The sequence below is a fragment of the Hippocampus comes genome, unplaced genomic scaffold (genome assembly GCF_001891065.2).
Source record: "Hippocampus comes isolate QL1 unplaced genomic scaffold, H_comes_QL1_v1.1 scaffold335, whole genome shotgun sequence".
In the NCBI taxonomy this organism is placed as follows: Eukaryota; Metazoa; Chordata; class Actinopteri; order Syngnathiformes; family Syngnathidae; genus Hippocampus; species Hippocampus comes.
This window is the reverse complement of record NW_017805823.1, coordinates 1-13,438: the sequence shown is the minus strand read 5'-3', so window position 1 is coordinate 13,438 and position 13,438 is coordinate 1. Positions and strand designations below refer to the sequence as shown.

Genomic DNA, 13,438 nt, shown 5'->3' with positions numbered 1-13,438 from the left:
ACCTCTTACAATCTGCTTCCTTCCTTCCACCATCCCATGAATGCGCAATCGGCACACAATCGCGCTGTTGTCTTGCTAAATGTTACACGTACTTTTGTTTGACTGAGACACAGATAACACAAAACAACTCATATAATACATTTGCGCTCAAATCTTTGATGCTGTGCCTCAAGGAATATAGACAGCGATTCCCCCCTCCCCCCTCCATCGCGGGCGTTGCGTTATAGAACACTCCTCCGGCAAGTGAAATCCATCCATCATCTCTTCTCTGAACCACTTCTTTAAATACTCTCCAGGCATATTTTTATAGCATGTATGGCACATTTTACAAGGCCATTAAACACTCTTTTAAAATAATCAAAACACATTCAAAAACCGAAACATATTGAAAATAAACAAGAGCAATGGCTAAACACAAAAATATTCAGGTTGTACCCTGCTTTAGGGCCCGAAGTCAACTGGGATAAGCACGCTCACGACCCCGGTGACTATAAGCGGTTCAGATAATGGAAGGATGGATCGCTCAATAAATAATATACCCATGTCGAGACCGACCAATAGAATCAATTTGCACAAAGCAGCACAGTGACCTCGTATTGAAAACATTGGCAGTCGAGAGTTCCAGGGTTAGATTCTGGGCTCCAAAAATCCTTTGTAGTTCACCATATTTCAAAAACATGCATGCGAGGTTCATTGAAGACTCAAAATTGTCCATACTGTAAATGTGGATGTGAGTGAATGTTTTATTTTTTTCTCTGTATGTGCTCTGCAATTCGGCTTACACCCAGTGTACCATCGCTCTTGCTTGAAGTCAGCTGAGATGGACTCAAGATCAACCTGGACGAGCAAAAGCACTTTATAAACTGGATGGATGGTTCTACAAGAAATTTGAATAACATATTTGTAAAATCACATCAGTTACCAAATTGGTTAAAATCATCAATCCAACCATCATGGTCCGTCCCAATTTATCATACTATTTTCATGTAAACTGACATTTCTCCATTTCACAGTGAATATCGGCTGCTGTTGCCTGACTTGCATGCATGCATGCAGCGCGGGTTCAGTTCCCACTCAGCGGCGGTGTGAATGTGAGTAAGAAAGGTTGACAGTGTTCATATGTGCCCTGTGCATCACTATCCAGGCTGGGATAGGCTCCAACTCCCCGTGACCTCAAACAGGGGAAGCGGCGTAGAACACGGACGGATGGAGAATGCATAATGACCGGTGCTTATTAAATCTATCCACCGAGTCCTCCTCTATATAAGGTGACATCATGTCGTGACTGAAAACTGCCATTAATTGCCACTAGCGTGTGGAGGACGCATTTACATAGAAGAGAATCAGATGGATGATTAAGCTGTGCTTGAATGAAACGGGCACACATGCACAAAGGTTCTAATGTCTTTGTGCTCCCCAGCATCGCAGACAGCTTGAATGGTGGGTGTTCCTGATTTCAACATGCCTCCTTCAATTTTTCTTTCTATTCCCTGTTTCTCATCTTCTCCCATGATGGCCGAGTTCCGTCCATGCAGTCTGTATTTTAATATCGCTCCATCTTTACAGCTTTGAGACAATATTTGACACGCAGGAGCTTCCACCTCAACACTCCCACCTCCCCGCTCCCTCGGACTGTGCTAAATGACCCGAGAGATTTGTGAGCTTTCATCACTGTAATCATGTTAGTTAATTATTCATAGAGTCCATCAGACGTCTTCCTGGTGCGGTATGCATTTACCAGAGAGGGGTAACATTAGTCTGAGGGCCTCTCATTGAGCGGGAGGGGACAAAGGAGGAAGGAGCTCTGCACATTGAAGCTCATTATTATCCATCTTTGACTGAAGACTAATTGAATACATTCATTTTCTATTCAGAGAATGAACGGAACATGACGCATTGTGTTCCACATATTGTGCCAATGAGTATGTGTGCCAACACATACTCATTTGGCAATTTATCAAAAACTGGACAAAATTTAGAGTACAATAGAACCTCGAAAGTCAAACGCAATACGTCCCAGCCTCCACCTCTCATACCAAATAATGTAAACCCATTCATTAAGGTAATATACCTTTACTAACTGGATAAGCATGTTTGAAATATCATTTTTATCCATCCATCCATTTTCTATTCTCTTTCGGGTGATGGGTACGAAGCTGGCGCCTGTCCCATCTGACGGTGCGAGCTGTGTTGCTACGCTACTGATTGTACTGTGTAAGTTACAATAATAATAATAATAATAATAATAATAATAATACATCGACTCTATGCCCGCAGACAGCCTTTGGCAAAGCAGCTTTATTCATAGAGCACATTTCATACACAAGGCAACTCAATGTGCTTCACACAAACAGACGCAACACCTAAAAGCAGCACTTTCCAGTTCAGCATATGGTGACCGAGCTCACTTCCATTCGGGGTGCTAACACATAGCGACGACATGGGAAATGGGCTAAAACTCAGAACCGAGTTGACGCTGTATGCTGCAGTATCGGCTGGACTATACCTATTGAATAACCCCAGGTGATCACATATTTGATGATCGATTTTTTTTCCAGTCAGATGGCGCCCCGGATGCTTGCAATATAGGGACAGCGGCCACCGTTATGCTATCTGACTTTCCCCCACAAATGCTTAATGCGTTGCCTTAGGTAAGGTCCATTCTGATTCTTTGGTTATCGTCATTAGTGGTACCCTGTGGTGGTATCACAAAATATAACAAACAAACATTGATTTGGACTTTTAGCTTAGTTTTGAAGCTTTGGATTCACCACTGTACGTTCTTTGATTAATGCAATGCCAAGCATTTCGTGGCAAAATATGTACTGCCATGATAGTGTTCTGTAATTCCAGCCTCATCAGGCCAGATTACAACAGTCCAGCCTCCAGTTGAGCCCAGTGGGAGCAGATGGCCCCATAATCGCGAAGGTTCATGTGGGTTTTCAAACAGCAGCCAAAACTGGCTCCTGACATTTGATTTACTGCAAATAGGGCTGGGAAATAACAGAGTAATTCACGAAAGAATGATATGGCAGCATTTTACTGTAACGATTTGTGATAATTATTATATTGTGAGGAAAACTTCATTCTTCATGCAAAATGATTAATACATACAGAAGAAATATTAGTTGTTATCCATCCATCCATTTTGTGTAGCACTTCTTATGGCTACTAGTCTATAAATCACTAAATGGTTTAGGTCCTGATTATATGATTGAATGTAAACCCAGTAGGGCTCTGAGGTCTGGAGACTTGGATCAATTAGTGGGACCCAGAATTCAAAGCAAACATGGTGAAGCTGCACTTAGCTGTTATGCTGCAAGGAAAGACAAGAAACTGTCATTGGAAGGAGGAGTAAATTGAGACAACCTTTTCAAGAACGGGGAGAAAATGCAAACTCCACCTCTTGACTGTGAGACCGACGTGCAAGACCCTGCCCTGTCCAACATGCTGCCCTTGATCAGTTATTAATAGAAGTCAATTCATTGTATATCAAGAGAAAAAAAAAGTAATACAAAACATGTTTTCAATGGATGCATTGATGCAGTGTTTTGGTAGGATGGATGAGAATGCCAACAGGCACACAATATTATGCACGTAGTATTTGTTTACGATGCACAACTTAACACACGTGGACATTAAAATAACGACACATCCCAGCTGACTTTGATTGAGAAGCAGAGTATACCCTAGTCTAGTTGCCAGTCAGAATTAATGTTTTTTTTTTCTTTCCAGCTAATTTGAATACGTGCTTCCACTCGGAAAAATGCTCGACCAAAGCAAAACCCTTAACGCATGGATTTGTTTAATTTAAGAGGTCAACAATTTAACTGAGCCAACAATCCGCATGGCTCGGGTGGCGATTATTCCTTTTGCCATCTCTCCCGAACTTTTTCTCATGCAGGCAAGGTGACCTCGGCAAAATATTCATGGCGCGGATGCACATACAGCCAAATAGTGTCAAACGTTAACAACATGTCGATAAATCACCTTGCAACGTATAAATGGCCACCCTGTCTTTGGCAATGATTGAGTGGAATTGCCTTCCACTGGGCTCCTTTCTTTTCATCTAGAAAACAATGTAAAAATAATTCTGCTTATGATTCAGTTTCCCAGTGGGATTTAAACTCACGAGTCACTTTCTGAAAAGCAGATCCTGAAATAATTGCTACATGCAGCGAGCAAATCAATAAGTTGGCAACACTGAATCTGATATTTTAAACTTGTGACTCTCTTTTTGCATCCATGTTGTTAGCCTACGCCAGTGGTCTGTAACCTGGGTTCAATCGAACCCCAGGAGCTCGGTGAATCGGTCTCAGGGGTTTGACAGAGCCTCTGCCATGGAGGGTGAGACACATCCGACTCAACATGTCAATTAGTTTTAACACGCCCGCTTGGCCATCACTGGCTGCAGATGATCACATGACATTGCTTGCCCAATCAGTGCTGTGGGAAATTTTGTTCGCTTAGTAGTCAATGTGTGACTGTCGTGATAGTACGTCGTACAATTTGTGGAAAAAAAAAAGAAACGATATTTTTCACTAATGAAGGGTTTGGTGAATGTGCATATTAACTGGTTGGGTTCGGTACCTCTAAGAAGGTGAAGAACCACTGGTCTAAGCAGTGCACATGAGCTTTGAACTACTGGTATAAGAAATTGAGTTGAAAGAAAAAAATCGTTAAAAACAACAAGTACATATAGTTTGCGGTGACATATATCGCAGTATTTTGTATCATAGCTATTTTGAAGTGTAACTGACTGTTCAATGGCATTACTAAGGTAACTCTTCTGTTCCGCATGTAAAGAACAATCATTCGATGACGTCACATCGTTTGGATGTTATCATTTTTACACAGAGCAGCTCTCATCAGGGCTGACAAATCCTTCCTGTGGTGCAAGAGTAATAAGGGATGAATTCCCGCAAGATTGTGCGAGATAAGAGAATTGCCTGATGAATGCTTGCACCATGGTAGCGAGCTTGATGCCCAAGGGGGCTGAGACTTCACTTTTCAGAGCTGACACTGCCATGACTCATGATTTAAAAAATCCTGTTCACACATGTTCTCATCCATTCAGATGAACCACCCAAATAATCCAAAGAACAAAACAACAAAATCCCACTGTTTTCTCTCCAGTTTTATCCAGTGAGTAAGATTCAAGTGATCCAAGTGATGCCTACTGTTCCGCCCACGTTTCAAAAAGTGTTTTTTCATGACTCGCATGCAGCCATGACGCCGTCGAGCGTGTTTCGAAGACAAAAACACGCAACACAGTTGGACATTTTTGAACAAATCACCTATCACCGCCTGCTGTCGAGAGCGTGGGAGGCAAAACCCTGCATAACACGAGCTCACACACAAAACCAGGGAATGCATATGAATTTCTTCAATCTAGTCAGACAAAAAATGATTTTGTCTCATGGTGGTTTTGTCGACTGATTTTATTTTGCGCTATTACATAACCAACGCTGCTAAAGCTCCATCCCAGTTAAGCAAGACAACATGGGAGTGCCAACATGTTAATGCTGAGAGCCCGCAGATGTGATTTCAAGCCGAAGCGCTACCTCGGGGGGATTGAAAGAATCAAAGGCTTAGCGGAGATTTCACTGCTGCAGGTCGGCTGAAACCCACAATGTTCTCACAATTGCAATTTCTGCAGGCAGATTGAAATATAAACAATGACGAGCAACCATCTTCTGTAACTGTCGTTCCGCCAGGAATGCAAAGAATATTGACCCAAATATTCCCATTTCGATTATGAACGAATTATTTTAATTATTTTGTCTCAAGGTAACTTCAGGTTCAGAGTCCAATCATACTCATATAATATCATATCGATGTATATTCCAACCATCTTTTTCAAATTGCTGATCCTCACTAGGGTCTCGGGTAGGCTAGACCCTTCTTGGACAAGAGGTTAGGTACACCCTAGAATGGTCGCCAATCAATGGCAGATCAATATATTAGGACCGAATGATTTTGAAAAATGATCTAAATGCGATTTTTTTCAAGGTCATTTTCCCATATATTTTTTTGAAACAAACACAAGCAATAATTTGCATTACAACAAATCATATTTAATTGATTATAAATCAGTGTTTTGAATTTACAGGTTAGGCTTACCCGAAAATAAAGGCAAATGACCCATAAATTAATATGAAAAGAATTCTATTTATGGACTTCAATTGGAGTTGTTAATTTACTAAACGCTTGGATGACAACTTCACAAAATCCTTGCAGTTCTTTATAAACGGTACTTGGCATGCTTCAATCTTCTGCTTGGAATCCCGCCAGTCTGTTTTTGGTTCCTCAATATCAAAGACTGTGCACCTCTCACGCCCTAATTTTAAAGGGAATGAGATGAGTGTTTTCCATTGGTCCGGAAGCTAGTCAGTTGTCTTCACGCCCGCAACGGCGCAAACGCCCATTCAACTGTGCTTGTCTGCGAAAATCACATCAGAAAAAATGCTCCACCCATGTGCACAGTTAGATCGTGCTTTTAGCAAAATTTGCACTGAGCACGCAAAGAGAGCCCAGTGGGTTTTGCATTGAAATTAGTGTAAAACTATATTGCTAGAACATAAACTTTCTACGAGGTTATACAGTATGTCAAAATCTATTTTTAAAATGTTCTCAAAGATAAATAATGAAATAAAGAAACAATCAACTGATGTGTTGTTGCAGTTGTCAGCCATGGGTTTTGTTTATGTCTGATTGGAATGCCTTGTGCTCCAAGTGGGGTCCCTCTAATTATCCAAGTCCCAAACGCAGCATCACTTGACATCTAATCATATAGCTCTGATGTCATCACGATACTGCTCCAAATCCCTCCGAAACCATTGTTTACATGCTATCAAGGGGACCACCATGGTTCATTGTCATTTATGAATCCATACTAGCCCCAAACCGAAATTCATTCATTCATGGTTTTGGCTCAGTGTCTCGAAGCAATTGCATGTCAATTATGGAGGTCTATGACGTAATTTCCAACTTCATTAAGTGAGGCAGGTTTCAAAAACCGTTTCACACTCACATTTCACACCTTTGGACAATTTACAGTGTACAATTGCCCCAGAAAGACAGTTTTTGCTTGGTAGTTTATGGTTGTATTATTATAATGATGATGATAGGTTGTAGTAGTAGTACTAGTACTCGTAGCAATATTTTTAATGGTATTTTGTTACAGTTGTAAAAAAGCTTTCTAAACAAAGTCGAGTTGAGAGTTGAGTTGAGTACGAGCAGCCACCTTCATGCTAACACTAGAAAAGATGAAGTGATGATCATGTTTTGTGTGGATGCAAATCATGTAATGGATCATAGCATGTTAGTAGATTAAAAGGAATACGGCATTTTATTTCTTTTAATGGCCTCCTGAACCAATTGCTGTTTACGGAAATGAAATAAAAGGCTCGATAAGGATTTAAAGCCTACAAGCTAAAAGCCTAGACATGCATATGGTCAGCTATTAAACTGACAAACCCTGCTTTATTTTTATACATACACTATGTGCCGCATATACATGTGTCAGAGTATAATAACCTGCTGAGGGAGGGCGGCTGCAGCAAAGGGGGGAGGAGGTGGGTTAAAACATTCATATATCTCTCGCTCTCCTTCCGTCTCATATTTATGCATGCTTTCAATTGCAATCTCATCATGCCACTCCCCCGGGAGTCTGTCTGCTCGATGCATTTTATGGAAATGAAACATTCACTTTATAAATGTATACAGCGCATTCTGTGAAAGGATCATAAAGAGGAAGTAGGGTAAAGGCAGTGTGATGGGTGCCACCAGAGCTATTATGAGAGTGTCGCAAACCAATGACAGTGTTATCATTTAGAGCTAAATGATTTTCACTGGAGAGCATTTGATGCAAGGGTGTGGCACAAAAACCTTTCATTCTTTTATTCATTTTGAAATGTTTGTTTTTTCATACAATAAATGTGTTGTTCCATGTTGTCAGTCAGTATTCGGCGCATGTTTTTGACTTTTATGTTCAAGTGTCTTTCCTGACTTGGCTGGCGACATGTTCACAGGGTAGAGGAGGGTCGAGCGGAAGACAAACGTGATGCAGCGGGCGCTCACGTTTCACATTAGCTCCCGCTCACTTGCCCATGAACACCCGACTCATTTTTAGCCCACTACTTCATGTTCCCCTACTCAGCATCACTTGGCCACTGAGGTTGGTTTCCATGGTAACACCACCCCCAGGAGCAGGCTACCTTCCCTGTTACCGTAGCAACTGGTTCCCTACAGACTTTCCTGCATGTCACTCAGTTTCCCTCTTGCCTCCTCTCTCCTGCGCGTAAACAGTCTTTCCTCTCTCCCTCTGTTTTCTTTCATGGTAGAGTCCGCATATGTTTTTTGATTGGACCTTCTCGCCTCAGCACGTCAATGATCACCCGCCTAATGGTTGGTTCTGCGTTCCACCTCGCTGCCTGCTGCTTGTTTACATGCCATTTAAGTGACTCATTCTCTGCTTGGCCCCATTGAAAGGATGCGCACTACTCAAGAGCTCAAATAAAACATCAATAATATCACAACCTCATCATCGTTCGTTTTTAGAATTTAGAAGGTTTTGAGCAACACAGATCCTCCAAAATGTTTGGAATAGTGAGGCCCACCTAAAATGATTAATCCTGCATGACTCTGGCATCTATTGACTGTAATTTAATGATTAATATGCAATGCCAGTCCAAATAAATCATACAGTGCATTTAAAAGGAATGAGAGGAGTTGGCCGAGAACCAAGCTGGCTGCCACAACTTTTGGCCTTTGAATCATTTTTAAATGTGCCCCCTAGCGCCGGCTTGTGCGCATCTGAAAAATACCAACACTCGGTCTAACAGAGCTCCACGTGGAATGAGACTTGACTCAACTTGCACTGGCTGTGAAAATACAGACCCTAATGTGTGAGTGTGAATCGTTTTTAGCGTGTATGCTGTTCGTTATATGATTAACTGGGGACCGCAGGGTATATACGCACCCTCCAAAGGCAGATAGGCTGTATAAATCTTTGTTCCCTTGCTTGCCCAAGGGGGGTTGTGGCCTGGCTGACTTGCAGTGGTTAAGAACCGCTGATGTCCAGAAAAAGGTTAAAATTCTGACTTTGGACACAGTGTTCCATCTGTGCAAAGTGTGTGAAAAACACATTGGGTCAACTGCTAGAAGCTCTGTCTCACTGGCCACAGAGTCAATTACTGTGGGAACATTGAGTCTCAAGAGAGAGGGAGGCATTTTTTTTCCAGTTCTCTGAAAATAATGGAATTTCCACCGAAAAGCACCGCTAAAAAGTAAAAAAAAGAAAATGCCTAACAAGCCATTTGTTTCCCTTTTTTTTAATAACCAAAATAGTGACTGCACTCACTGGTATATTATCAAATTGAGCTGATTTGGGCAACCAGTGGATCCCGTAGCATATTGAAATGCTGACAATCCCGATTTGGATGAGCACCAGAATTTGGGAATTGGGTCATGATGTTAATACATTGCCTAATACCACAGCAGCAAACCCTTTTTTCCCATATCTGTGCACAATTTTTTAAGGTAGACTGATAAGAAAAAAAAAATTAGATTCTTTAGACCGGTTGATCCAAACTACGGCCCGTGGGCTATTAGGGCCCCGCCATCCATTTTTCAGTGGCCTGCAGCAGATACTAAAAATGACATATGACAAGGCCCACAAGGCTAGTTTAGAAAAAAAAAGGTTGGAATTGGGCAGAGCGAGAAGGCAGGATGTGGTAAATACTATTATTAATAAACTGTATGAACGACTGTCTTTTGTAGTGTTGTTAATGCTGTTTTCTGTTGTCTTATTTAGATGTTTGAGATGGCACAAAAGCAAAAAATAGTGGTGCCATACTTGAAATTTGCTTGAAATGCATGCCTTTACAAAAAAGTCTTTTTCTCCATTATTTTCCCTCGGAAAAAAGAAATCTGATGAAGTTTAGCTATTTTCGAATGGTGATTGCTAAAGAAGTGAAAAATACGGTATTTTTTTACAGCTGAAAGAAGAGAGTCCCCTCTTTCTTTTGTTAGGCTGCATGTTTTTGTTGCAATAGAACACAATAATCTGTGGGCCTTGCAAATCAGTCCAAATCCAGGAAAACGGCTCAAGTAAACCAGTTTGAAAAATGGCCAGTTAACTAGCATTTCCTCTTATTTTGGTTCTGAATGTGGAGATGGTAATCAGCTGTTCTTCAGTGCAGGGGTGGATCTAGTATTGTAGAGGCCACCCCAAAATCTTGAAAACCCTCAACTATCACCTTTTAACAGAAAGCTGTTATGTTGCAGTTTTTCAAAATAACTACAAAATATAAATTAAATAGTCATTGCCTGCTTTTTTTTTTACTTCAGCATGTTTAATGAATTAAAGTAAAAGAAGTTCAAGCAGTCATTTCATCCTTCCGATTTTCTTCATGCGGCCCTGAAATGAAAACATTTGGACACCGTAGCTGTCAACAAACATACAGACGTAGCCAAAACCCTAACCTATTCTGTTGGTGCAGATTTAACTGGTTGAATAATTCAGGCAAAATCAAAGAATGCATGAGACAGAGCAAAGATGTCACGAGCCATGTGTAGGGGAGGGGCAGCGAGCGCCTCTCGGATGAGGCGGACGAGGCAAAGGGGGTAGAGAGGTGAGATTAGATGAGCCGGGGAGGGAGGAGACAGACGAGGGGATTTTCTGCTATGTGTGGAGGAGAGGGGCAGAAGGATGGCTGAGAAGGGGACGTAACGAGCGAGGGAGCGTGAGGAGTGAGGGACCCGCTGAAAGAGTGCGTGACAAGCAGACGCTCAGTCCTCTCCACGGCCTTCAATAATTGATGCAGCCTCTTCTGCCGGCCCATCTTTATACAGCAGTCGCTGTGGCGTATACGACGATAAAGGGACGCTTGTCTTTTTTTTTGAACAACTGGAAGAAGAATAAGCAAGCACTGTCCAACCCGCCAGTTACACATTCCCAAAACCCTGCAGCACAGGATGGAAGCTTTTTCTTTTCTTCGTCTCCCCCTCTTCATCTCATTTCATGGCCACCGATGAATACATGCTCATAACAAAGATGGATCTCTTTGCTCCTCCAGCTGCTGGATCCGAAATAGGGCTGGTCTCCATTAACATGCACTCCACCCTGCAACCCACATAACATTCTCCTCCACTTGCACTCTGTCTCTCTCTCTCTCCTCCTTCATCTCTCAAATCCTCCACAGTGCCAAGGCAAAAGCTTTCCCTCACCAGTCGGCCCTCGATCTATTTAACTGCGGCCCCACCCCACCCCCTTTTTCGTACATGGAGGACAAGTGTTATCACTGAACTGCAGATGTTTTCAAAGGGCCCTGCGTTAAAACCTCCAGCTGGCTGCTGCAGGACCAAACGTCGCGCTTCGCCCTTGAATTGAACTGCTCCGCGGAAACCCGAGGAAGCTATGCAGGGTGTGAAGACCTTGTGCACCACTGATAACTTTGCCCTGCAAGACTCCAGAGCTGGATGAGATTAGGATGGCTCGTCTTGAGTCTCACTCAAACAAACATCTGAAACCAGATTGGAAAATACACGGTGGTGTCTCAAATATTCTGTCTTTATAAAGACAATAATACTCAGTTATGATTGACACACTGTCAGAGAGGTATTCAGATGTATTCGGAGGCAGAACCACGGTTAATTACTGTCAAATTAAGATGAAATACTCTATGTTCGCCGTGATGTGCTTTTTTTCTCCTCTACGAGTCTTAATTACTGTCAAATTAAGATGAAATACTCTATGTTCACCGTGATGTGCTTTTTTCTCCTCTACTAGTCTAGTCACAGACTGTAAAGAGCTGTTGTGATCATGTGACCATCATGAGCCAATCAAACTGTTGTTTGCTGGAGGAGATTTATAGGGACGACAACAATGCTTGTTTCAAACTATGGAAGTTGACTAAAAATTTTCATTTGTGCCTGCTTTCGCCGAGATAAGCTCCAGTTCCCCGTGACCCTGAACTGGGTAAATCGTAGAGAAAATGGATAGATAACTAAATAAAACAGATCAAAATGAAGGAAATAAAAGGAGTTAAAACATACAGACAAAATTCTGACACTCTACTCTGATTTGCAGGGGAAACTCATTCCAAAATGTACAGCCTACAACCAAAAAAAAAAAGTATTTATAGGGAAAAAAACAATAATCCAAGAACCATAACCCTAGACTGGTTGCCAGCCTATCTCAAGGCATTACAAAAAAACAATACATGCTTGAAATACAGCCCATGCAGGGAGATCGCAACAGGGCTGCTGTGCTCCATATCAGCAATAATCCTTTCCTGTGTTTCAGTGCTGCTGCGTCTTTAGTCCGACCCCGTAAGTTGAAGCCAAGCCTCTACATTTGTATGCGTGCGTCTCCAAAGCTTAAGGGGAAGCAAAATGCAGAGAACAGGAGGTAAGAGATGTGATACAATAACATGGTGCTTTTGATGCCCACTGGCACTCGGATATACAGTAGTAGAGTTACTAAGCACACAGGAATCCATTAGTGGAACCTGATTAACTCTTGGCTCCAAAATTAATTAAGTGACGGGATAGGGCTGTGTGTGTGCTTGTGTGTGAGACAGAGTCAGAGAAAAAAATCTGCTTGTGCTTCCCCCCCACCAAATCCTCTCATGTTATTGCACTGAAAGGCAGATGACGTGGGCGGTGCTTGAGTGTGTACGTACGTGTGTTCCCGAGTAAAGCCCGACATTTTCTGCTCGTGCTGATGAGGATGGAGGTGGTGGGGGCTGCTCGGTGACTGCACAGAGACTTTGTGACTCACTCATTTTTATTTCATCTCACGCCAGTCTCAAATGTTCTCCCCATTTCTCTTCTCTTTTCTTTTGGTACATCACGCTCTGTTCCAGCTTTGGTTCCTTGGATGCTTTGACTTAAGCGCCAGCTGTCTTAACGCTCACTGTACAATCAACATCCAAGCATGTTACTAAGGTACACCTGACCATTGCACCAACAGGAAGTTTAACTGAAGAACACTATGGAACTAGATATACTGTATAGCTCGATTTGTTGAGGCCAAGATATTCCACACAACACAACCATGCTTTCAAACATACTTCATGCACTGGGAACAAAAAATGGCCCAAACCATTCCCACGCAGCAACAATGTTTTATTAAGATGAAGAATTTTATATTAAGCCCCCGATTGATTAATCAAGAAGTGTGTCCCATGTACATATGCCATCCTTCCATTCATTTGTATATTTTGTCCTCATTAAGGTTTTCGGGTGAGCTGGTGCACACACACACACACACACACACACACACACACACACACACACACACACACACACACACACACACACACACACACACACACAAAAGGGTAAGCAGAGCTTCATTAAGTTTGGTTTGTTGCGCAGAATGGTGGCCCAGTGAGCGAGTGGTTAACGCATCGACCTCACAGTGCAGAGG

At 42.1% G+C, this 13,438-nt stretch overlaps 1 long non-coding RNA gene across 1 annotated transcript in view; it reads left to right on the top strand.

Moving 5' to 3' along the window:
• LOC109525620 (uncharacterized) overlaps positions 1 to 13,269 on the top strand; it is a 23,056-nt gene extending 9,787 nt beyond the window's left edge. Inside the window, exons 2-3 of the long non-coding RNA XR_002170184.1 lie at positions 12,311 to 12,415; positions 12,873 to 13,269. This is a non-coding gene — a long non-coding RNA (uncharacterized LOC109525620). The remainder of the gene's footprint in view (positions 1 to 12,310; positions 12,416 to 12,872) is intronic.
• Positions 13,270 to 13,438: the final 169 nt, after the last annotated feature.